The sequence below is a fragment of the Muscardinus avellanarius genome (assembly GCF_963383645.1).
Source record: "Muscardinus avellanarius genome assembly, chromosome: 15".
NCBI lineage: Eukaryota > Metazoa > Chordata > Mammalia > Rodentia > Gliridae > Muscardinus > Muscardinus avellanarius.
The window spans coordinates 55,373,186-55,397,453 of NC_137801.1; positions in this window are offsets into that span (position 1 = coordinate 55,373,186).

Here is a 24,268-nt window from a genome sequence, read left to right on the forward strand (position 1 = left end):
CTCCAGCACCTCCCACGGTGCCCAACATGCTTCCAGTCCTTGATAAACATATGTGGAACTGAACACATCCACACAATGTCAAGTACAAAGCCATCACTGCCATTCCAGAGGCAAGATTCTGGTTCTGAGGCTTGGTCTAGACAGCAAGTGGGCATCAGACCACAGGTGTTACTTTGAATTTTCTGTCTCCTATCCAGTCCTCCTGATCGATAATCCAATCTTGGAATTCAGCCCAGATAAACTAAAATGTCAGTGAGCTCACAGTAGACTTGGATCTCCTTTTTTGTTTCACAGAGCACAACACCGTGTTCCATACATTGTAGGGACTCAACAATATTTACTGAACAGAAATGAAAAATGAAAAAATTTACTTAAATTTCTCAGAAGTATAAGAAACCAAGGAAGTAACTGAGATTTAAACAATAGGCAGAGTCTTCCAATGGAAGTTCCATAGCTAACACCTCGCATGCAGAAGCCTTCACAAACCACTGTGAGGCAGAGCCATCAAATCCTAGGGAAAGACGCGACCCAAGCATGCAAATGCAGGGCCAACTACTTTCAACTTGCCATCTTCCATCTTTACTACCCTCAGGCCTGGACATGCTTCATCACAGATCTGCTGTCTAGGAGGAACTCCAACGGTGACTTCTCACAATTCCTTTAGAGGAAAGCAGGATTGAAAGAGCGCTTCTCTTTTAGGGCATTTAGCCCAGGGAGGTCTTCATCTGAGAATATATTGTGCTTCAGAAGACACATAAAGTCTCTGAAATTGGCATTATCCTGGGTGAAGGGCCTACCTTGCATGGGTTTCCGAAAAGAATCTGTTTAAAAGATTAAAAATCATTAAATAACTCAGGTGCTTTATGTTTGGTCAAAATAATTTGCAGGGCAATAGGCTTGAAAAGGTGTATGCTGGGAAGATGGCTGAAGTGACAGAGCATCGCATTTAGAGCTAGATCCACTTGAGGAGAACTTCTAACTCCACCAGCTGCCTGACCATGGCAAGGCATAAACCATTTGAGCTTCTAAATAAGAGGGACCATACCACTGTCCAAGGGTTATTTAAAGAGTAAAATTAGGAAATGCATAGAAACCTCAACTGCAGAGAAAGCACCAAACAAAAGCTAACTCCCTTCCTCTCTACAGCATTATCTCCCACCCCACGTTCTTTCGATAGCACAAACCAGCATTTCAAATAAATGTCCCTTTTCAGAGTACAACTCTGACATCTGACATGAATAACAAGTCAACATGCCATTGTGTGACCTAACCAACACTGTCCTCTCACTGAAAAACACAGAGCACAGTCACAGACTTTTGCACCAAGAGCAATATTGAACAATGAAAATTTTTTTCTCTGTTGCTTGCTATCATTTTATATGTCAACCAAATAGCCTACAAGGTGTATGTAGGAGATCTTAATTGCTAATGGCAAACAGTGGTAAGTAGATCAAGAAGACAGAAGGGATGAGAGGAGCGAGCTGATTATGATTTTTGAGGATGTGAGCACCCAAAGCTCCTGTTTTCACAAAGAAAGATGCTGTACGATCGATCGATTCTAATAACATCGCTTAGCACTTCTCGGAGCTGCGGTCCACGTTTGCCTTCACAGCCCACGTTTGCATAACGGAGCTACTCAGAATGTTTCTTGTAGTTTTTTTTCCCCCTCTCGGGGGTGAGTTTGGCCTTATGGATGCTTTAGAGTTGCACTACATGAGTCATGTAAAGCTCTCTTCTGTCCCCTCCATCTGTGGAGAAAGGAGAAGAGAAGAGAACAGACGATGAAGCCAGGGTACCAAGGGTAAGAGGCAGGAGGGGAACTGTGGTGAGATCTCACTGCTTGCCAAAGATGATCAAAGTCCAAAGGTTGAATTTTTGGCATCAGTTCTTACCCAAGTGGAGAATTCCCAGTTTTCTCTACTTGGTCCTTTCCTCTCAGAGGAAATGCACAGTTTTGTTGGACTCAAGCAAATGTGTCTTCCTTTCCTAAATTTTATGTGCTGGATTCAATGCTAATTTACATCCACATTTGTGCCGGAGATCTGAAAAATCTGCTGTTGTTTCCTTCCCAAGCTGCAAGGTGGGGGTTTGGGGGGTGGCACAGAGAAATAGAGTTGAGCATGAGGGAAAGGAGAAAGGGAATGTGTTTGAAAAAGTGAGGAGGTATAAGAAGAAAGAAAAACTTCACCCGGTAAGCATTTTCCATACTTAATAATTTGATTTTGAAGGCTAGTCATATCAAAGAGCAAAATATTCAATATTGTTAATTCAGTTTTGCAAAATATATTCTTAATTTAAAAATGATTTTGCTCCGGGTGGTAGTGCAGTAATAAAGCAGTTATTGACCAGATCTTATTGATCGTAGAGTCTGCGGGCAAAGAGCACTGACCTCACTCACACTCTTATTGCTTCCTCCCTCCCTGGCCTTCTTCATCTATGCTCGCTCAATAATATATTATTAATATATATTTTTAGCAAAAACTGTATGTTACAAGGTTAAGGGCTTCCTAGTGATTTTTTTTTCAAGCTACTCTCTGCCTTTAGGGTGTTAGGGGAAGAATAAACTCAGTAACTGAGTGTCTGATATAAATGGCTTTCCACGGAAATACTTCCCCCACCACAGGGAAGCCTGTTATCACCATCCACATTTTTCTATCACGTAGGACAGAAAGGAAGGGTCCCGAAGCCCAAGGATATTGTGGCATTGGTAATGGTAGCTAAGGAAAGGAAATCACATAGTGGTTGTAAAGACAAAATTCAGGACGCATCTGTGTCCTCTCTAGGAAAGTAACTCTGAGGCCCAAAGAAGAGAATCTGTGATCACAACAAATTCAATAAGCAGTGTTGTCCAAATCCTTCTGATTCTTCTAGAATCTTTTATGGTGCTTTTCCCAACCATAAAAGATTCTAGAAGAATCAGACCTGACCATCTTCCTTACATCACAATCATAGGTGATATGCAGCAATTGATCGCTTCGCATCTGTACATAACTAACTACTCTGCATGTCTACCAAGGGTTTTTTTTTTTTTCCCAGATTGGTCATATTTTCCTGATAAATGTGTAAGGCTCTAGAAGGCAAGATCTATGCCATATACTCCTTTCAGATCCCTTCTAGAACCTGTCATGTGCCAGGTTCATAGCTAGCTTGTGGCAAGTGGTTGTCAAATTGAAATGTAAATGATTCACAACTTAGTACTGAATTTCTTTTCAAAGAAGACAGGAAAACAGAGCAGCATAGTTTGATTTGCACCTGCCCTTCACCATGGAAGCCCCTTGAAGCATGTAGCTTGTTTGTCTCCACATGTGCACCAGGTGAGAGAAAGAAGGGGCAGGGACTATTACATCAGGGGAACACAGGGGAGACCTGCCTCACACTGTTACATCTTGAGGGAGAGTGTGAAAGCAGTTTGCTGTTGCATTATGTATAAAGAAAGAGGAAAGAACAGTAAGCACATCTCCCACCCACTAAATTCAAAGAGGCTAGCAAGTTCCCAGGGCCAAGAAAGATCAGGACTGAACTGAACGGACGTGGTCATCATCTGCTGCTTCGGATTGTGACACTCCCCCATATCGCCTGGAGTTGTGCTCATGAATGTGGCATTTTCTCCATGGCAGAAGAGACAGGTTAAAACAAAACAGCAAACAAACACTAAGGGTTCTTTCTTCTACAAAAAGTCAGTCTATAAAATTTAAAACATATTCATATAGAGTGGGGAAGATGGGACAGAACCCAGATCTCTTATTTGCTGGTAATTTCATGGCCTGCTGAGAAGTGACAAAGAAGGAGACACCAGTGATGCAGTGATGGGACATCATGGCCTGATAGAAAGAATCCAGGTGAGCAAGAGAAATGCGCAGATCCACCTACTAACTGTGTGGTCACTGGCAAGCTTTCATCCTACCAGCTGAGGTCCCAGCAAGCATCAGCTGCTCACTCTCAGAGTTTAAAAGAAGAGAATGCCCATAGGAAGAACTTTATACAGGGGTGGGGGGGGGGGGTTAGGAGAGCCAACAAGAAACTCAAAGGGACTAGCATCCACAGTAATGTAGTGCAAAAAGGCTGCTGGAAAATGTCAAAGGCATAGGTGTAGAACAGCAGCCACCAACAGTGATGTGCCCATAGAGGAACACAGGTACTGTCAACATTGCACAGCTGGTGATAAAACCCAGCCTCTGTCTCTTGTGCCTTCCTATCTCAGACAGAAGATACCCCTTGGTTTCTGGATGCCAGAACACAAGGGAATTCGATGGAGAGGTTCTCTGAGGTCAGCCCACCAGGGCAAAGAACCAGGCAAAGCTGCTCAGGGAGTGGATCTGGAAGAGCTAACCCATGAGTAGCCCCCTCTTTGTGCCCCATTTTCTCCTTTGTCATGCACAAATAATTATGCATCTCTACCTACTCCTCAGGGTCCTCTCAAGGATTCTGTGTAATCATAACTGAATGCATACTGTTGACATTTCCAACCAGCCTTGGTGAGAAAGCCCTTCTGCTCTCTGTGGAGCCCCCCAGCTAGCGCCCACGCCCCAGCCAGGGGCGGCTCCCCACCCCCACCCAGAGCCCGAATGATGTGAACAGAGCAGCACAGGGCTCTGCAGGTGGCAGGGAGAGGGGGGAGCTGCACAGGCAAGGAAATAATAGAGACTGGATTGTTTATGCTTGTGGGAAAGGGCGCATGAATATGGATAAAACCCTGTGCGCATTTTGCTAATTACCCAGCATCAGTGTTAAAGGAGAAAAGAGCCCACTGCAGATTTTCAAGCCAATTCCATCCCTTCAAGCCCGCCCCCACCTATACTTACACACAAATCACCACCGCCACCATTTTCTCTCCTCTCATAAAAATAACTGATAATGTTCCTCTGAATGCGAACCACATAGACCCATCCGATTTAAATAAAATAGAAGATTCCAGTTCTGCATTATGAGCTCAAGAGAGAAAGTCCCATCCTGGGGATCCCAAGGATAGCTGGAGCCTCTCTCCTACAATTTCCTGACAGAGTCAAAGCGACCTCATAACCTCACAGGGAAAGACACGTGGTGAGTCAACTCAGGAAGGACAATGGAGAGACAAAGAATCGCACAAAAGTGGGGGCCATTTTTACAGAAAGCCCAAATTGTGGAACAAAAGACAAAAAATAATTCCCAGTCCTTGGTTTCTGGTCCAAATTAAGGTCTCATTTTTTTCCTGCCCATCAGAAATTCATTGAGCCAACACTGATCAGACATTTGGAGTCAACTAGACCCAGTTCTAAGGAAAGAAAAGATGGTGAATTCTAGCCTTTGTTTTCTGGAAGCTTCTGGACTTCTCCCAGAATTCCCCAGGTAGATATCTGCTGATTCATCCTTGAAAATCAATAGGGATTAGGACAGCTGGGAGAAGCACTCTAGAAAAGGCTTATTCTGGGTGGAAACCTGAGGGAGGAGTTCAAATCTGCTGCCTCCGGCCCTGAAATCCATCACCACAGGCTGCCAGGGAACACATTGCTTTCTCTCAAGATCACCCACCATGAAGACTGATCAGTGAACACCTGTGATGAGTTACATACTTTAGCTGGTAACAAAAACAAAACATTTCAACATCATTTCTGACCTTCTTTCTCCACAGAGAAGACAGCAGCTGGACGCAGTAGAAAGACACTGTTGTGGGAGACATTGGAAACAAGATTCTTATATTGACTCTAACTCATATAGCTGTGTGTTTATGAGTAAGACATTTGGCCTTTCTGAGCCTCAGTTCTACAGTTTTATTGATCTGTAAAATTACAAAGCTTAGCCTAAAGAACTCTCACAGTTCTAAAATTCAAAATTCTGGGAACAACTATACCAGTAAGGTCCACAGACTAAGGTCTTCCTGAGTGCCGGGCACTATCTGACACACCTTAGCTCTGCATGAGAATATGGGGTGATAGCTCAACAATCTTATGAATGAAGTGTTAGCAATTTACTAGATAAGAAATCTAAGGTCCAAAGTAGCTAAGTTATTTTCCTGAATAGGTAAGTGGTAGGGTAGAGATTTAAAATTTATAATAGCATATTGATTGCACTGTATAGCATTTTGATTAAAGTATAGACCCTCTCTACTTTTATTATGGCAAAATATACATATCATAAAATTTACTCTTATCCATTTTAACTATTCAGTACAGTGGCATTAATTACATTTATATTGATGTGCAGATGTCACTATCATTCATTCCTAGAACTCTTTTTGTCTTGTAAAACTGACTCTGTGTCTATTAAACAGGAACTCCCTATTTCGCTTTCTCCCAGCCACAGACAAGCACCGGTCTACTTTCTGACACTCTAATTCTGACTATGCTAAGTACCTCATGTAAGTAGAATCATATAGTATTTCTCTTTTTGTATTTACATACAAAAAGATGTACAGTATTTATCATTTAGCATAACACTCTCAAGGTTGAGCTATATTGTAATATAGATTATAACTCTCTTACTTTGTAAGGCTGAATAATATTCCACTGCATGTATTTACCATATTTTGCTTATCCATTCATTCGTTAATGGATACATTAATTGCTTCCATGTTTTAGATCCTGTGATTAATGTTGCCATAAATATGGGAATACAAATATATCTTCAAGGTCCTGCTTTTGATTCTTTTGAGTATATACTCAGAAGTGGAATCACTGGATCATACGGCAAATCTGTTTTGTTTTGGTTTTTTTTGAAGAACCACCATACCATTCTCCATAACGACTGCCTCATTTTACATCCTTCACACCAACAGTGCACAAGGATTCCAATGTCTCTACATCCTCCTCAACACATATTAGTGAGTGTGTGTGTGTGTGTGTGTGTGTGTGTGTGTGTGTAGTAACCATACTAACAGGTATAAAATAGTATATCATTATGGTTTCGTTTGACTTTTCCTAATATTTATCGTATTTTTATTGTGCTGATTGCCCTTTCATACATCTTTATCGGAGAAATTTCTTTCTTTTATTTTTATTGATGCATTATGGTCATACATCTTAATGGGGTACAAGATGATAGAGGCATACATGTACATATCACCCAATTATCCTTAAGCATATCAATGTCAATCACTAAAACAAACAGGAGAAGGAGGAAGGGGGAGAATATGGGGTGGGAATTGGAGAAATTTTTATTCAAATCCTTAGCCCTTTGAGGGTGTGTGTGTGTGTGTGTGTATGTGGTACTGGGGGTGGAACCCAGAGGCTTTCTACCTCTAGGCTATACTCCCAGCCCTATTTTTATATTTTATTTGGAAACAGGGTCTCACTAAGTTGCTATGAGTTTCACTAAGTAGCTGAGGCTGGCTTCCAACCTGCACGATGATCCTTCTGTCTCAGCCTCCCAAGCACGGGGATTACAAGAATGCACCACCACATCCAGCTTCTTATTCTTAGCCCTTTTTTTTTGGGGGGGGGCGGTCTGGGGATAGAACCCAGGGTCATTTGACCTCCAAGCCACACCCCCTGTCCTATTTTTTGTTCTTTATTTTTGAAACAGGGTTTCACTAAGTTGTGGAGGGCCTAAGTGGCCGAGGCTGTCCTCAAACCGCGATCCTCCAGTCTGAGCCTCCGGAATGCTGAGATTACAAATGTGTGCCACCACGCCCAGCTTCTTAGCCCATTTTTTTATTATTGTTGTTGTCATCGAATTTTGGGAATTCCATATATATATATATATATATATATATATATATATATATATATATGTATATATATATATATATTCCTTATGAGAAACATGATATGAAAATATTCTTCCATTCTTTGGGTTATATTTTTACTTCATTGATACTGTCTTTTAATGCACTTTTTATTTTAATGAAGTCCAATTTGGTTTTTATTTCTTTTATTGCCTGTGCCTTTGACAGCATATCCAACAAATCACTGCCAAATCAAATGTTGTGAACACTTTGCTCTGTGTGTTCTAAGGATTTTATAATTTTAAGTCATGGTTCCATTTCGAGTTAATGTTTAAATATGGTGGTAGGTAAGGATCCAACTTCATTCTTTTGTATGTGGATACCCAGTTTTCTCAGTACCATTTGTTGAAAAGCCTATATTTTACCCACTGAATGGACTTGACAACCTTATCAAAAATTATTCAAGCATATATGCAAGGGTTTATTTCTGGACTATATTTTCTGTTCTGTTGGTTAATATGACTGTCTTTGTGCCAGTACCACACTGTTTTGATTAGCTTTGTAACAAGTTTTGAAGTCAGGAAGTATGAGTTCTCTAGCTTGGTTCTTTTTCAAGATTATTTTGGTTATTTCAGATACTTTCAGAGTCTATATGAATCTCTAATTTTAAGACAGATTTTCTATTTTTGAAAAAAAATTACTGGGATTTTGATGGGATAGTATCAAATCTGCAGATCACTTGGGGGTGGTTTTGCTATCTTAACAATACTAATTTTTTAAATCCATGAATGTAGGATGTCTTTTCATTTGTTTATATCTTTTTTAATTTAAAAAGCATGGGCTTTTCATCAATATGCATTTTTACCTCATCTCAAGACTCTGTGATTTAGTGTTTCTTCCACTAAACCAAATCGCTTCCTGTCAGTTTGCTAGAGGAATTTATCTATCTCTGGTTCAAAAAAACAAAAAAGCAAAACAAGAAGGAACATTGTATCATGATCCAAAGTTTTTATACAGGCCCCAATGTTTATTCCATCTTCAGAAGGCTGATAAGAGCAAAAGACAAGCGGGGTTTTCAATTCTGGCGTACACATTTTAGATTCTCAATAAAGGTAACACACACACATTGTTCACAGAAGTTGTTTAATTAAGGTTTATCACAGTGCCGCATATACAGTAAGTACTGAAGCAAACCCTGGCACAGAGATTGAGAAACATGGAATAGACTATCAGTCGAAGTCGACAGAAACATTATTAAACAGTACCAAAACAGAGCTAAATAAGTCAGACATGGTGGCACATGCCTGTAATTCTAGTACTAGGGAGGCTGATGCAGGAGGATCGCAGGTTAAGACTAGACTCAGAAACTTAGTGAGCCCCCTCAGAACCTATTTCAAAATAAAAAATTTAAAAAATAGAACTAGGGCTATAACTTGGAGGTAGAATGTCCCTGGGATCAATCCCTAGTAGCACTAAAAACATAATAAATAAAGCTAAATAACAAAATCAAATATACAGAGAGATTATTATACTACCCACTCTGGTAGCTTCAGCCTATCGGGTCACTCTTTTACCCATGCTCCCCTGCCCCTACCCAGAGCTGCCCTTCCACACCCACGCTGCTCCAGCCTGCAAAGAGGCAAATCAGCTTCAGAGAGCACAGCCTCTCTGGGCTCAAGACTTCCTGCCATATTTCTGCCTTGGACTTTACATCTAACTTTTTAGCAGGGGAGGCTGGAGCTGATTGGATTATAGGAATACAAATGGATTAATTTGGGGTGGATTAGACACATCACAAAACATAAGTTTGACTTGCATTAACATAAAAATGTCATAAAAATGTAGATGCTGAGGCAGAGCTTATTTGTGATGCTGCTAATGCATTGTTACTCCAGCAAAAGATGTACACAATATTTACGCCGTATCTGACCACATAAAACATGTCGTATACATATGCAATTTTTTATTATGTAGAGGGAAAAAGAGCCAGAGGGGCCTTCAGAATTCCAATTCTTGTGCTTCTGATTTTCCCTTCTTTTCTAAAATTTTTTTTTCTTTATTTTCAAGAAACAAATAGAGTTTTAAACCATCATTACTGTATTTTGAACAGTTAATATTTCCTATCATGACATCTCTACTCAGAGGTAACAGGTTTAGTTGATTACTATTTGTTTATAGAGCCGGAGAAACCTGCAATCACGGGGAACATAGAAGGATTGCAATTAGATCTATTGGCTGAGAGCTGCACCTCGCTGACCCACGGTTAAGTGGTTAGCGCTATCAGAGAGAAAATGCCTACTGGCAGCTGGCACATCTGCACATAATAATACAGGCAAAACTGACACGGCCACTAAAGGCTGCTGCTCTCCTCTTTCCCAGAAGCTGAAAACAGATCATGCTTTTTAATAGTGCATCAACACATTTCTTCTGAATTAGCATAATCATGTAAGTTCTGGGAGGAAATGGGTATCTTGGCCAACCTTCTGCGAATTTTTCAAAATATCCAAATAAAAAGGAGTTTCCCCACCAAAAACCTGATTCCATCCATACCCAGTTTGTAGTTTATCTTTGAAAGAAAGCATAGAAAAAAAGAGTATTAGAAAAAAGACTGTTAACCTAAGTGTTTTATCAAAACAAGGAATGCCTAATATGTGACCAGCATAGATAGGCACACAGCAGCCGAGGTGGGAGAGGAATAATGAACATAATTGCGCAAACAAAATTCTATCAACGCCGTGATGATGGTGGTGATGGTGTCAACCGATTTTAAGTAAGAACCCATCACATGCCTGGCTCTCTGCATAAATGGTTTACAGCATCTGCCCATTCTTCAGGCCCATATTCCTACAGCCAGGCAACCTAGCTCATCTCTCTCCACCAGTCATTTCACAAATCCCCAAACAGGATTGGACAACTCAGCTAAAGAGACTCTCTCTCAGGTACCAGAAGATGATCTCTAAATAGCATGGCAAGCAAATTCCCATATTACTCTGAGACCAGAAAGAGTGTCCTGGATCCTGGTGAACTTTTACTCTCACTGGAGCCACACCAAAGCCACAGGTAGCCCCTAGGGTTCTGTCAAACCAACTCTTTGCTAAGTTGGGCTCTTCTGGGGCCCAATAATATGACTATGTTAGGGGCTAAACTTTAATCCTTTGGAATGATGACTCTCGTCCTTGGACTCTATCCTGCAGAGTTTCAACTGCATGGAACCAACTAGTCAAAGTATCTGCATTCTCTCATAAAGATGTACTTAGTCACTCACCATTTTGTTGGGGATTTTGCAGTAGACTATAGGGCTGACAAAGAAGGCTGTGAACATCACTTTTGATTATTCTGTTGCAACATTATGGTTTCAAGAAAAATAATAACGATGAATAAAACAAACAGCACCTGAGAAAATTAGTACCAACTTTTTGAGCCCCTAACAAATCCATTTATATCACCAGTATAATAGGAATCCCAGTTGCACACAAGTAGAAATGTCTTACAGCAGGAAATCTAGACTCCTGGGAAAACAGTCAACTTAAGTTCTCTTTCATGCTGGAGCAAACTGGTACACAGAACAGCCCAGTAAGATATTTACAAGAGCATTAGCTAGTAGATGGCTGCGCTAGGGCTAGAATCCCAGTTTGTCAGACATGTAAAGATATAATCTTGACATTGTGTTAGGTGTAGTAGACAATAAAACATACGGTAACTGTCCTCTGAAATTTTCATAAAATACAAATCTGGACAAAATCTACATTGGTAAATGAGACAAAAGTTGAAAAGCACCTTACTTTGGGGCCTTTTAACATCCACAAACTAAGTCATAAAGAAAGTCTTAACAAATTTCAAAGACCATAATCTCTAATCAAAGCACAATTAAATTTTAATACTATAAAAGAAGATGTAAAACTTGTACAGAGCCCTAACAAATATCTGATCAGACACTTGGAAGAAGAATAAAAAGACAGATGATAATGCAGTAGAGGCACTATGTAAAAAAATAATAATAATAATAAATAGAACTTATAAATACTAATAAATCAGATTCAAAAAAAGACCATATCCAAAGCTCAACAATAAAAAGAAATACACACCTGGATAGGTGATTGTGAAAATATTGTACACCAAAGACAAGAAGTAGATATTAAAAGCAGCCAGAGAGGGGGAAATAACATTTTTTCAAAGAAAAGATGATTAGGCTGGCAGCTGAATGCCCAGCAATAGCAATAGCATCCTGAATCAATATGAAAAGTGCCTTTAAATTGCTGATAGAAATAACTGTAATGTCAATCTGAACTAGATGCCCAGTGAAAATAGCTCTTTCTAATATCAGAGAGAGAGAGAGAAACATTTTCAAACACAAACCAAGAATTGCTATCAAGAAATGTTTACCAAAAAAGATTATAGAAGGTTTATTTCAAGATAAAAAAATAATTTTATGTTAAAGATTTGTGATGCAAGAAGGATTATTTAAGATGGCCTTGCTGAATGTCAGTTTAACTAAGGTAAATTCTATCTTGCAAATTCTATAAGAATCTCTCTTCCTGGATGTTCCTAGGTAGGATGGGGTACAAGAAATGTCTTGGGAGATTCTGGGGGATAGCACAGTCGCTTTCTAATTGGCACAGGATGTTACTGATCTGCTGACTCCATTGATGGAAGCAGCCTGAGACCTGAGACTTCCCTACCTTCTCCTGGGTTCTCCTTCAGCTCCTTTGAATCCCGGGCCAGCAATGTATGCTTCTGCAAGACACCTCAGAGCTGAGGTCATGAGTTCCAGTCCTTTTTCACGAGGTTCCAGCTTGCATTTGTAGGCTACTGCTTGCTCTCCATCTCACTTCGTATCCATCTTCCCTTCCTGAACACCTGTAGACTTCAAACTGTAGCAGCAGACACACTGCTGCTTCCTGTCACTTGCCTGTCAAGAATCCTCATATAATTAATATATAATTATAAATGTCATACAATTACATATACTATGCATATTATTTTCTTATGTTTTTAAGTTGGATGATTATGTTATTCATTTTCAGTCTTTCTTCATTTTATTATAAAATTTGAAACTAAACACCATTTTTGCAGCATTCCATAAAGCTTGTAGTAGTAAATATGTGGGTAAATTAAAGCAAATACTGATTAAGATTAAAAACTAGTAATTATATTTTTGGAATTTTAAAAATCAGATGGGACTGAGACACAAGACAATTTTATCAGTTGGAAAGCATTTGTAATAATTAAAGTGATCTAAAGAGGATAAGATCAGAAAGAGGTAAAAATAACTTTAGACTAGTAAATCATCCATTAGTATTAAAAATTCTAGGGTAGGGCAGGGTGTGGTGGTGCACACTTGTAATCCCAGTACTTGGGAGGTCGAGACAGAAGGAATGTAGGTTCAAAGCCAGCCTCAGCAGCTTAGTGAGGCTCTCAGCAACTTAATGAGATTGTGTTTCCAAATAAAATATAAAATATGTCTGGAGGTGTAGCATGGAGGTAGAAGGCCCCTGGGTTCCATCCCCAGTACCACACACAAAAAAGAAAATTCTAGGGTAATCAGAATGGGAGAACACTTTACAGCTATTAAATACAGAGTGGGGAGAGGAAATCATTCACCCAAAAGTAGATGATAGAAGAGAGAAATAGAAACAGTCAGAGCATTTGGGAGGCTGAGACAGGAGAATTGCAGTTCTTAGCCAGCCTCGGCTACTACTTAGTGAGGCCCTCTGAAACACAGTAAGACCCTGTTTCAAAAATAAAGAATAAAAAAATAGGGCTGAGGTTATAGCTCAGATGTAGAATGCCCCTGAGTTCCATTCCCAATACGGAAAAAAATGGAAAGTATAAAATCAAATGGTAGAAGTACAGAATCTGTGTGAGGAAGAATAGGGGCCTGAGGATCTGAAAGGTAAAGTGGCCTTAAAGAGCTGCTTCTCTAATTCTGTAGATGGTACCAGAATTGATGTCATGACACGTTAGGGCCAAGTAAGAACTTGAGCGAGGAAAACACAAAGAGCCTTACAGGAACAGCCTGGGAACCTGACAGTGGTGTGCGATGAGCAGTCACAGAGAAATCAGCCAGGAAGCCATGTTCCTCGAGAGTAAGAAAAAAAAGGGGTCACTGCAGAGTGTTTTAGGTCCCAGGAATCACAACTTCTATTCCTGAAGCCAACTCCTGTGACACTCAGACCACATCTACAAAATCAGCACCTTTCTGAGAATTAGAGTCATAGACTCTTAGCGGACCAGTTAGAACGAGGTAACTCAGTTTAAAAAAAGAAAAACAAGTAAGTCGAAGAACAAATGAAGAATTAAAAAAATATTTAAAGAACATTAAGAGCCACGTGCATTTGTGCTTGTGTGTATATTAAGAAATAAAGAGAATATACAAATAGACTTCGAGAACTTTCAAAAACTGATAAAAAAAGTAAAACTCATATGGAAAAGTGAACAAAATACATGAACAATTTCTCAAACAATATAAAATACCTCCTATATTTATGAAAAGATGTTCAACATCATTCCAACCAAAAAAGTGAAAATTAAAATGCAATGAAATGTCATTTCTCCCATCAGGTCAAGGAAAACACCTAAATCTTGACAATTCATTCTACGGCAGGGCTATAAGAAATATCTCATATGTTGCTGGTAGAAATTCAAAGTTGTACAGCCCTTCTGAAAGGGAATCTGAAAACTTCTAACAAAATTATATATTAATTTTACTCTTCAATCCATCAATTCCACTTTTAGAAACTTACCCTAAAGTTATACCTGCAACAATACAAAAATGCATGAATTTACTCAATACAACAGTATAAGTAATTACAAAATACTGAAACTACCTGAGCGCCCAACACAGGAGGTGGGTGGAATAAACTGTGGCGCATAGCAAAATTAAGGACTGGGAAACTATTTAACAACAAATAAACAAAAAGGAAGATTTTTTTGAAGTTATTTCCAGCATGTACTGTTAAGTAAATGAGAAAAGTATAAAAGAGAGTGTTTCAAATGCTATCTTTCATGTAAAAAGGAATAAGGGGAATAAAGCAGACACAAATCTTTTTTCCCTAAAAGAAATACAAAGAAGATAAACTAAAAAGCAATGCAGTTGGTATAGGTATAGTTATAGATAAAGGTATAATAGAATAGATATAAACTTATTTGATCCCCTACAGTCTCAAAGGGAAAAGAAAAAGTACAACTTCTCTGAATATGCCTTTTTACATAATATCAATTTTGGAATACATGTCAATGTTCTATGTGTTCAAAACATTAAATTAAATTAACAAGGATGGCTAACTATTATAACTGGATGAAAACAGGAGGAAATAAACTCAACTGTACTATGAATGAATAACATAAATATACCAAATAATATTTTAACAAAAGACTAAAGCAAGAGAGTTTGGAGAACACTACTTTGTACTGTTATATTTGAACAGTTCTATATATGTGTATTCAAAGTATACATACACACACACACTATATATATATATATATAGATAGATATAGATATAGATATAGATATAGATATATATGGAGAGAGAGAAGAGAGAGAGAGAGAGAGAGAGAGAGAGAGAGGCATTCTACCTCTGAGCTACAACCCCAGTCCTATTTTCTATTTTTATTCTTTATATTGAAACAGGATCTCGCTAAGTCATGGAGGGCCTCACTAAATTGCTGAGGTTAACTGTGAACCCGCAACCCTCCTGTCTCAGCCTCCCAAGTACCAGGATTACAAGCATGCACCAATCTAGGAAAAACAAAACTGCAAATAAACCTTGAACTCTTCTTAACAGGCTTGTTTTTGTGGTGGTACAGGGGTAGCAATTTTGAAATTATTTCACGTGTACTATAGGTCTGCACAAATGAGTAAATATGTTGATGTTTCAGAAACCTTGGATTGTCTATGGGGAAGAAAGAGAGCACTATGGAGTAAAAGGAGATTAAAAATAGCCATCTGGAGTAATAGAAAATGGAGGTATAAGTATAAACTTATTTTTGTCTGCTAGCTTCATCTACTAAAAAAGCCTAGAAGTACTACCATGTTGATAAGCAAGGAGTACTTCTAGCATTCTCGCCTTCATTTCTAAATACTGTTCCTTGCTAAAAGAAACCAGGGAAACATCCTCTTATTCCAGAAATCAAGGAAGTGCCTTAAAAAATGCCAAAGGTATGTCAAAACCCAAAACAAAAAATACAGCTACAGCTTGAAAAAGCTCCCCACTGACCACTGTCTGATGATTTGAATATCACTATTAATAACAAATAGTAACCATTTTATAAATTATAAATCTATGAGTCCCTATCAACTATAAATTTAAAACAAACAAATGAGGGGAAAGGGGGGCTCTTCCTTACAATAGTATGCTAACTGAAATTTGGAGAAGTAGAAGAGTTGGGAAATCACCACATTGAACCATCCATGAGCAAGAATTATTAGCAGATGTTAAATCTTCAGTTTAAAATTTGAGGAGTAACAAGATGAGCTATTAAATGATATTAAAGTGTGTCCTTGTAGACTGTTATAATCCAGTAAAAAAAAAATAATGATGCAGTAGAGAAACCAGCCAATACTTTGACTAGATTATCAAAATTAACATCGATATTAAGAGGCAAATGTGTCTCCAGATGTGTTACTCTGAGAAGCACACATCATCTCTATATAATTCTGGCCAAGAATGTATAACCTGAATCTAATAACGAGGAAATATCAGATAAGCCCTGAATGAGAAATGTTCTGTAAAATAACTAGTCTGTATTTTGCAAAAATGTCAATGAAAGATTTTTTTTAAAAAAAGGTTAAAGCACTCTTCTCAATGAAAAGAGAAGAAAAACAAAAAACATGACAACTAAATATAAGGCATGAGTCTGAACTGGGTCTTGTCCTCAAGAAAAACATAATCATGCTATAAAAGGACATTATTGGTATAATTGACAAATTTTGAATATGGACAATTAAATAAAATCATTGTTATCACTGTTATCAATACTGTTGATAACTGTATTTTGGTTATTTAAGAAAATATCCTTAATGTGCACTGAAGTATTAAGAAAAAAGAATATGACACCTTCTCTCAAAGGATTCAGAAAACAACACAATAGACAGATAGATGCTATAAAACAAATGAGCCAAAATGTTAAAAATTGGTGGCTCTGAAGAAAAGGTATATGTGTGTTCTCTGCATTATTCTTGAAACTTTTAAGTTTGAAATTATTTTAAAATAGATGTTAAAAAAAATAAAAATGAGAGAAAAGAAAAGAAAATGGTGCCCTCTATAGCCTCATGCCAGAGTTAGCACCACTGAACTTCAACATCACATCCCCCTTTAGCCAGGAGCCCCTGGCCAGGGCAAACTGCACCACCATACGCAGATGGCTTGGGGAGACACCACTCCATCCTTCTGACAAACCCTTATTTCAGCCTCTCTGAGAATTCCTGTCCTTTGCGACCCAGTGCTCCCTGACCATTTAATACTCAACTTATATAGGGAGGTAGCAGCATCAAGAACCAGGTTCCTGCAGGGCCTTGATCTCGTGGTTGTACATTTCTCCCCTGGGAACTCTTGATGGCTATAACCATTTCATATTCGTCCTTGTACCCCAAGTATCTGATATAAAGAACATGCTTTCAGGATTGAATGGAGCTGAAATGTGTGGGCAAGGACGCATACCATCATTGTGTTAATAAATCAAAGGTAGCACCCCCACAGAATCCTTTGCAATTGTCACACAAGCATTTTTCCCCAAAACTTGTGCTAAAATAATGCTGGAGAGTCTACTTTCCACTACAACTGGGCATCTGAAACACATACTGGTCTTGGCACCAGAGAGAAAAAGCTTTGTGCCCATCTGATTTCTGAGACATCACTGGGTGGATATTTTAAACTGAGTGTGGGAGTAGAGAGGACCTTTAAGTCCTATTGGTGATATTTGTCACAAACCTAAGTAGCGAATATATCTACAAAAAGGGTTAAACTTTCTGGGAGGTAGAGAAGAAGGGTAAGTTAACATCTTTGAAAATCACTACTCAAATAATTGCTGCCCCCATAATGAGAAGGAGAGGAGGGCTCCAGTTACACAGAAAATCAGAACTTCCTGAGCTCCAGGCCCTGTCGATATGTGATTCTCTCAGTTTCTCATTCTGATGACTAGGTCTGACCAGCCCAGAAAAAAGCCTCAGCTCAAAAACAGTGCGCCTACAATGGTTCTCTTAGATCCCATAGTTGCCTGGTTGCACAGAGACAGTAAAGAAAACCCAATACTAGACCACTGAGTTAAGTATCTCCATCTCTTTCCTTGACATCCTTCCAGGGTCCCTCATCTTGAACTGTACAAGAGTAACAATGAGTAAAATGAAAATAATGAGCCATGGAAAGGAGAGAGTGGTTCTTAGAGAAGAATTTAGACCTGGCAGCACAAGAAATAAGACAGGTCTACTCTATTTCCAACAGATTACAAATTCAATTGGGCCAAAGGCATTAAATTCTAATGTACAACCAGAAACCAGAGAACAGCAAGTCTGGAGTCAAAATTCTCTTGGGCGTCGCCAAAATATGCTTATGCCATCACTATTTGATCACTTTGAGGTGACAAGGAAATTACTACTTGTGTAATCAGATAAGGGATACAAATAAGACAGTTTTGGTCACCTATCTGCATAGCAACTGAATGTTTTCCAAAGCCTAGAACCCAGGAAGCAAATCCAAATGAGAAGGACATTTTAGTGGTCTTCCTGGAAAAGTTGAGCTATTTAGGGAACTCTGTCAAAATACCTAGTTCCTGATGGGATAGTTTAAGGGGAAATTCTTAATTGAATGGAGGAAAAGAGATGTCCATGGAGCCTTTAATAGAGCTAAAACCTCCTTGGAATACCTCTGCCACCAACTCTGGCTTGTCACCTGAGGGGGAAGAAAGCCTCAACAGAATAGAGGAATGAATAGACCCTAAACGTGATTTTGATGAAAAACTAATTAGGAATATAACAAGGAGATTATTAATTCCTGCCAGAATCAAAATTACAAACCTTACATGTTGGAAGCATGAACATAAGGAAAGAACAACTTGCAAACCAAGTTTTGAAAACCAGCACCCAAAAGGAAGGAAAGGGTAAATTGGAATATCCTGAAGGGGATCAAAGAAATGAGCAAGCATGACAGTTCAGTGCTAAGAAGAATATCTGGAGATTTTGGAGTGAGTGGTCAAGGGAGTGAGAGTTCGTGACGCCCTGTGTGTGCCTCTGAGAGAGTTGGAGTGGGTGGTAGACACAGACCCTAAGCGGCAACCAGGGCAGTTTCTGGCACAAGAAGGCACAATACTGAGAAGAAATTAAACATGTGTAGAAGGCAAGTGGGTAGGGAAACCTTAACACTTAAAAGGAATTATAATTCTACGTGAGCCATAAGAGAAGTTTGCTGTTAATTCTGGCTTTTGTTGTTTCTTTTGCTGTTGTGACCAAATACCTGACAAGCACAACTTAGAAAAAGAAATGTATGTTGGGGCTCACAGTCTCATGGTTTTGTCCACAGTCAACCAGATCCAAGGCAGAAACCGCAGTGACCGTGCAGACAGTGCACGTGGCAGGAGGAAATCCACTTTGAGCTCCTGCCAGCGAAGAGCAGAGAGAAAGGAGGGGGCCAGGGACAGAGCTGGTCCCCAAGGCCATGCCCACAGTGAGCCCCCTCCTCCAGCGTGCCCCAGCTCTGATTCGGAGTGAACTTCTCTAAGGGGATATTTTATTTTCAAACTATCACAGTTCTGTCTTAATATTTTTCTAGAGTTTAAATGAAAGCTATGGTCAACTTTATAGACTTTATTTCTAAGATAATAAAAACTTGGGCTGATTTGATCTAGTTCTTTGCCCAGGGGCATGAGCAAGAAAATCCCATTTTTCAGTCAGACAGGGTAAGTTCTAAGACAAAATTTGATGGCTACTGAAGTAGCCACAGAAAGCCAACCTTTTGCAAAATTGGACTCGACATGGAGAAGTCCTGCATTGGCACTGGGTTCAGACCTCTCCCAGGAAGCCTGTTCTCTCTTCTCTGTCCCCACATGACTTGGAAAATATATCTCTATTTTTTTAAGATTGTTTGTAGTCTCCTCTCTCCCCTTGTCCCCATCAAGAGCTGGACAATGTTATAATTTTCTGTTCCTAAAATTTTTATTTCTCTAAAGTGGTCATAAATGCTGGCTTGATGACAATCCAGAAATACTTCATATACTAAATACAAAAACTCACTGTGAAAATTGCTTAGTTTATTTTTGTTTATGTTATTGAGATCTTGCAAATGACACAGCTGAATGTTTATCCTACCATAAGGAAATGCATTTTGTTATTTGTATTTTTGGTTTGGTTTTTTTTTCTAGTTTTACTTTAAAAGATAAGGGCAATAAAGAGGACAGTTAAATATACCCCCCACATACACACACACACACACACACACACACACACACACACACACATTCTAAATGTGGAGAAAGTTATTCTATAATATTTTACTTTCTGAAATTTTATTTTCCTCTCTTCAATCAAGATTTAAATATCTTAAATTCATCAATCTTTAAACATAGATTGAGATATTACAAGACCTTAACATTTTTTTCTAAGCACTTGTGTCTGGGAACCCATGTCAAATTCATTCCAGAACCCCCATAGAATACCAAAACTCTGTGGATGCTCAAGTCGCTTATATGAAATAATGTAATATTTGCACATAACCTATGCCCATTCTCCTATAAACTAGAAATCATCTATATTACTTATAAACGCTAATACAATGTAAATGTTATGTAAATAATTGTTGCACTGTAATAATAATTACAGGAAAATAAGGTCTGTACATATTCAGTACAGATGCAATTTTGGGGATAGCATTTTGGTCCACGGTTGAATCCGTGCATATGGAACCCACAAAAATGGGGGGCCAGCTGTTCTGACCCCAGGATGACTGTATGCTTGTGGGCCTTTGCCCTAACCGTGTGAAAGAGGTCTCCTTTAATGTATCTCCCAGAGCAGGCTGTCCTGGACCAGGCTAAGGACAAAGAAGCCCAGTGAGGAGCAAAACAAAGAGACCTAAAGAGAAGGGTAGCCCTTGTTAATACCATTAAGTTATATAAACGTTCTAAAATTATAGTAGCAATAGGCAATCTAACCAGATTTCATGGGGACTGCTGTGAAATGGCAATTAAGTCCAGATGAATGAGTAAAGCAAATAATGGAGAAATAGGGGATGAGACATATGCATGTACGATCCCTTATTTTGCAATTAGATATAATAAATGAGAGCTTTGGGAGTTAGACTAATAATCTGAATTACACACTTCTCAGCCACTATTGGAAGGCATGCTTGCCCCAGACCTCAACTAAGCCATGTTGAAGCCGCACCTTTTCTTCTCCTCAACGACAACAGAGAGTGAATGAGCCCTCCTATCATCGTTTCGCTCATCTCTATTTTTTACAGCTCTGTCAGGTGAACAGGTTGTGTTCTTCTAAAAGGTATGCAATAGTTTCTAGCCCTCCGACCTCACAATACAAAATATCACAGGGATGGCTACTGGGCTTCTAGAAGCTGGCAAGGACGTTTGTTGACAACAAATCCCAGCTGGATGTTTCATCCTGGGAACAACATACAATCAACTCATAGAGATCCCTCTTGAGCATTTTCTGATGGATAAAAATGTGTTAGAGCATGAAAACAAACCAACTTAGGGAGAAAATATCTTACCAACAACAGATTCCAAAAAGAAAACGTAGACATCTTATGGCCCACCCCATGCATGCACACTTTCTGTCTTTGTGAGTGCTGACATTTGGGTCGCAAGCCATTTGGTAACAGAAATCCACTGAGGCCATAACTACTGAACATCAGCATGTAGAGTGCAGACAGCACAAACTGCAGGTGGGATTAGGTTCAAACCCTGACCCTCCTCTCCTTGACTGAAGAGACTCTCTTCAGTTCCCATCTCTGTCAATAGAGATAGTAGCACCGATATCATGAAGTTATAGGGATTACATAGCCCTATACATGCAGTAAGCCCTCAGTAAACACCTCTCCGGGCATGGGGTGAACAGTACTGGACTCTAGGAGGAGTCCATACTTCCAGAAATGACCTAAGAAAAGGCATCAAGAATCTTTCCACAAAAGGGAAACTGAGGCACAAGTAAGAAAATTAAGACTCAGTCATTTAATTCTTCCCAATTATAGAACTATGTCTGCTTCCTCAAATGAAGTTCAGTACCTTGGTTTTGATGCTGGGGCTAAAGAGGAAATGATAAATTATTGGTTTCCTCTCATCCTTTCTTCTTTCTTCCTTCTTTCCTTATTCTTTACTTTCTTTTATATTTTTGCTAATGTTAAAATGCACTTAAAGTAAAAGCAGAGAATCCTGTTTAAAGTAGTTAATTTATACAAAATTCCACAGCAACACCATAATTTCCTCCTGCACAGCAATCTGGAAGCTTACACAAAAGCAAATTACCTGTGTGCAATTTCCCAATAGGCCTCTGTGGTTTTCAGAGTGTGTTCAGTGGGACCATGAAGTTCTGCAGAATTAGAGGAGGGGTGGCAAAGATGGAGACCTCCCCACTTCCATCCCAACCTGGGCAGCTCTTACACCTGAAGACATCAAACTTCATAGAGACTGTGTGCTTGGTAGAGTGTTTAACCAGTCTTGACCTGTGAGTTCTCATTTGTAGAATGAGGATGGTGCACTTACTACCTCTAAGTTCCCCTCAGCCCAAGTAACCTTTTAGCCACACATGCTAAAAAACAAACAAATAAACAAACAAAAACTCCATTTTATGTTTTTCTCTCAGTAACAGGTTCAAACTGATCAATCAATCAATCAATCAATCCAGTAAAAAGACATATTTGTAAACTCCCAAAGCATTAGGATCATAATTTTTTTCTTTATAGTGTTCTTTTTTTAAATTTTTTATTGAACATAAATGGTATACATTCAAACTATACTTGATGCCCTCTCCCTCCTCCCACCCCTATTTCCCCTTCCCCCCTCCCAACAATGACTGTCCCGGGTAACCATGCCATATTCATAATTTTACACATATTCGGATGTGGACCCTCATTAATCTAGTTCAGCCTTCCTCCTCCTCTATCTTTCCATTCAAGCTTTGCTGGTATTTCCCCTCCATTATCTGGAGTACCACTGGTATCCTCTAGGTTCCCTAGTTTGGGCATATTAGAGAGAACATATGTACCTTCTCCTTCTGTGCTTGGCTGGTCTCACTTAACATAATGCTCTCCAGGACTTTCCATCTTCTTGCAAATGGTATGATTTTGTTCTTCTTTATGGCTGAGTAGAATTCCATTGTGTGTATTTCCCAGAGTTTTGCAATCCATTCATCTGTTGATGGGGACCTGGGTTGGTTCCATATTTTGGCTACCACGAATTGTGCTGTAGGATCATAATTTAAACTATGTTCTCCTATTTTATTAAAAGCTGAAAATACACTCAATCATGTCGCCAGGTACTGGACCAGGTACTTTACCTGTAGCCCCTCATTTAATCTAGTACCTGGAGGATGTTCACATCTGGGACACTGCACACCAGGCTGGGGGCATTCCATATGTTACTCATGAATAGTAGATGAGCAACCAAATAGTGTTCACAGGGGCCCAAAACTGTCAAGTATGAAGCCCAGTCACAGTTCAAATGAAGGCTAGACCGACTCCAGAGCCCATAATCCTTCCTTAGCTACCCACGCCGAGTCAGAATAGCTGCCCTGTAGTGAAAGTTTTGCACAAACTACATAGCATTAAGCCAAAACTTCCCCTATCTAGCCCTCAACATTTTCACAGTAAAATTCCTCAAATTAAGTCTCAATATTTCAAAAATAGAGTTATTCACACAAAAATGTTTGATCTCTATGTCTAATTGGATTTTATCGCTTACCATCTCCAAGTCCTTCCCCTTGTTCATCTACCCCAATAATAGATAACCTCCAAGGGGTGTGGTATTGCTGCTGAGCATTCATATCAGCAGATATTACTGTGTAGTAACATGCTTTATCATAAAAAATACAGCAGCCAGATTATAAAAGCTTCAAAATTAGTTACTTCTTATTTCCCTTCTCACAGCTAATCAACTTGGGCTCAAGGGACAGTTATTTGTTGATCTTTGAGTGTAGGGTGATGTCCTATTTGACCCTTTCAACTCAGACATCTACCAAAAGACCTAAGAAGTTATTGTATTTCTAGGACTTTTCTTTGTTTTTTTAAGTGCAAGAAGATATTCAGTAGAAGAAAAGAGAAGCATCGACGTTTTCATGGGTAATCTGGTCCATGTGTTCCCTGCTACTGAGCATTTTCAGAAGGCCTGACTGTCTGGGTTAATTGTTTAATGCTTTTAGTTAGAATTAAACTTTGCACCTGCTCTGACAGTGATAAATTAAATGTGCTCCTTTTCCAATACAGTTGCCCTCTTTAAGTAGAGACCAAGAAGTGTATCTCCCTTCTTCCCCTGCATTTGAGGAATCTCTGCTACACTGGAGTGTAAACCAGCATAATTTGTCACCAGAGCTAGCGCCAATTAAATTGATTGCGTTGGACTGAACTCTGGGACCCCTAATGCAAGCACTAAGGGAAAAATGGGCTCTTTTCTGCCCATTCCCCCATGTGGCACTTA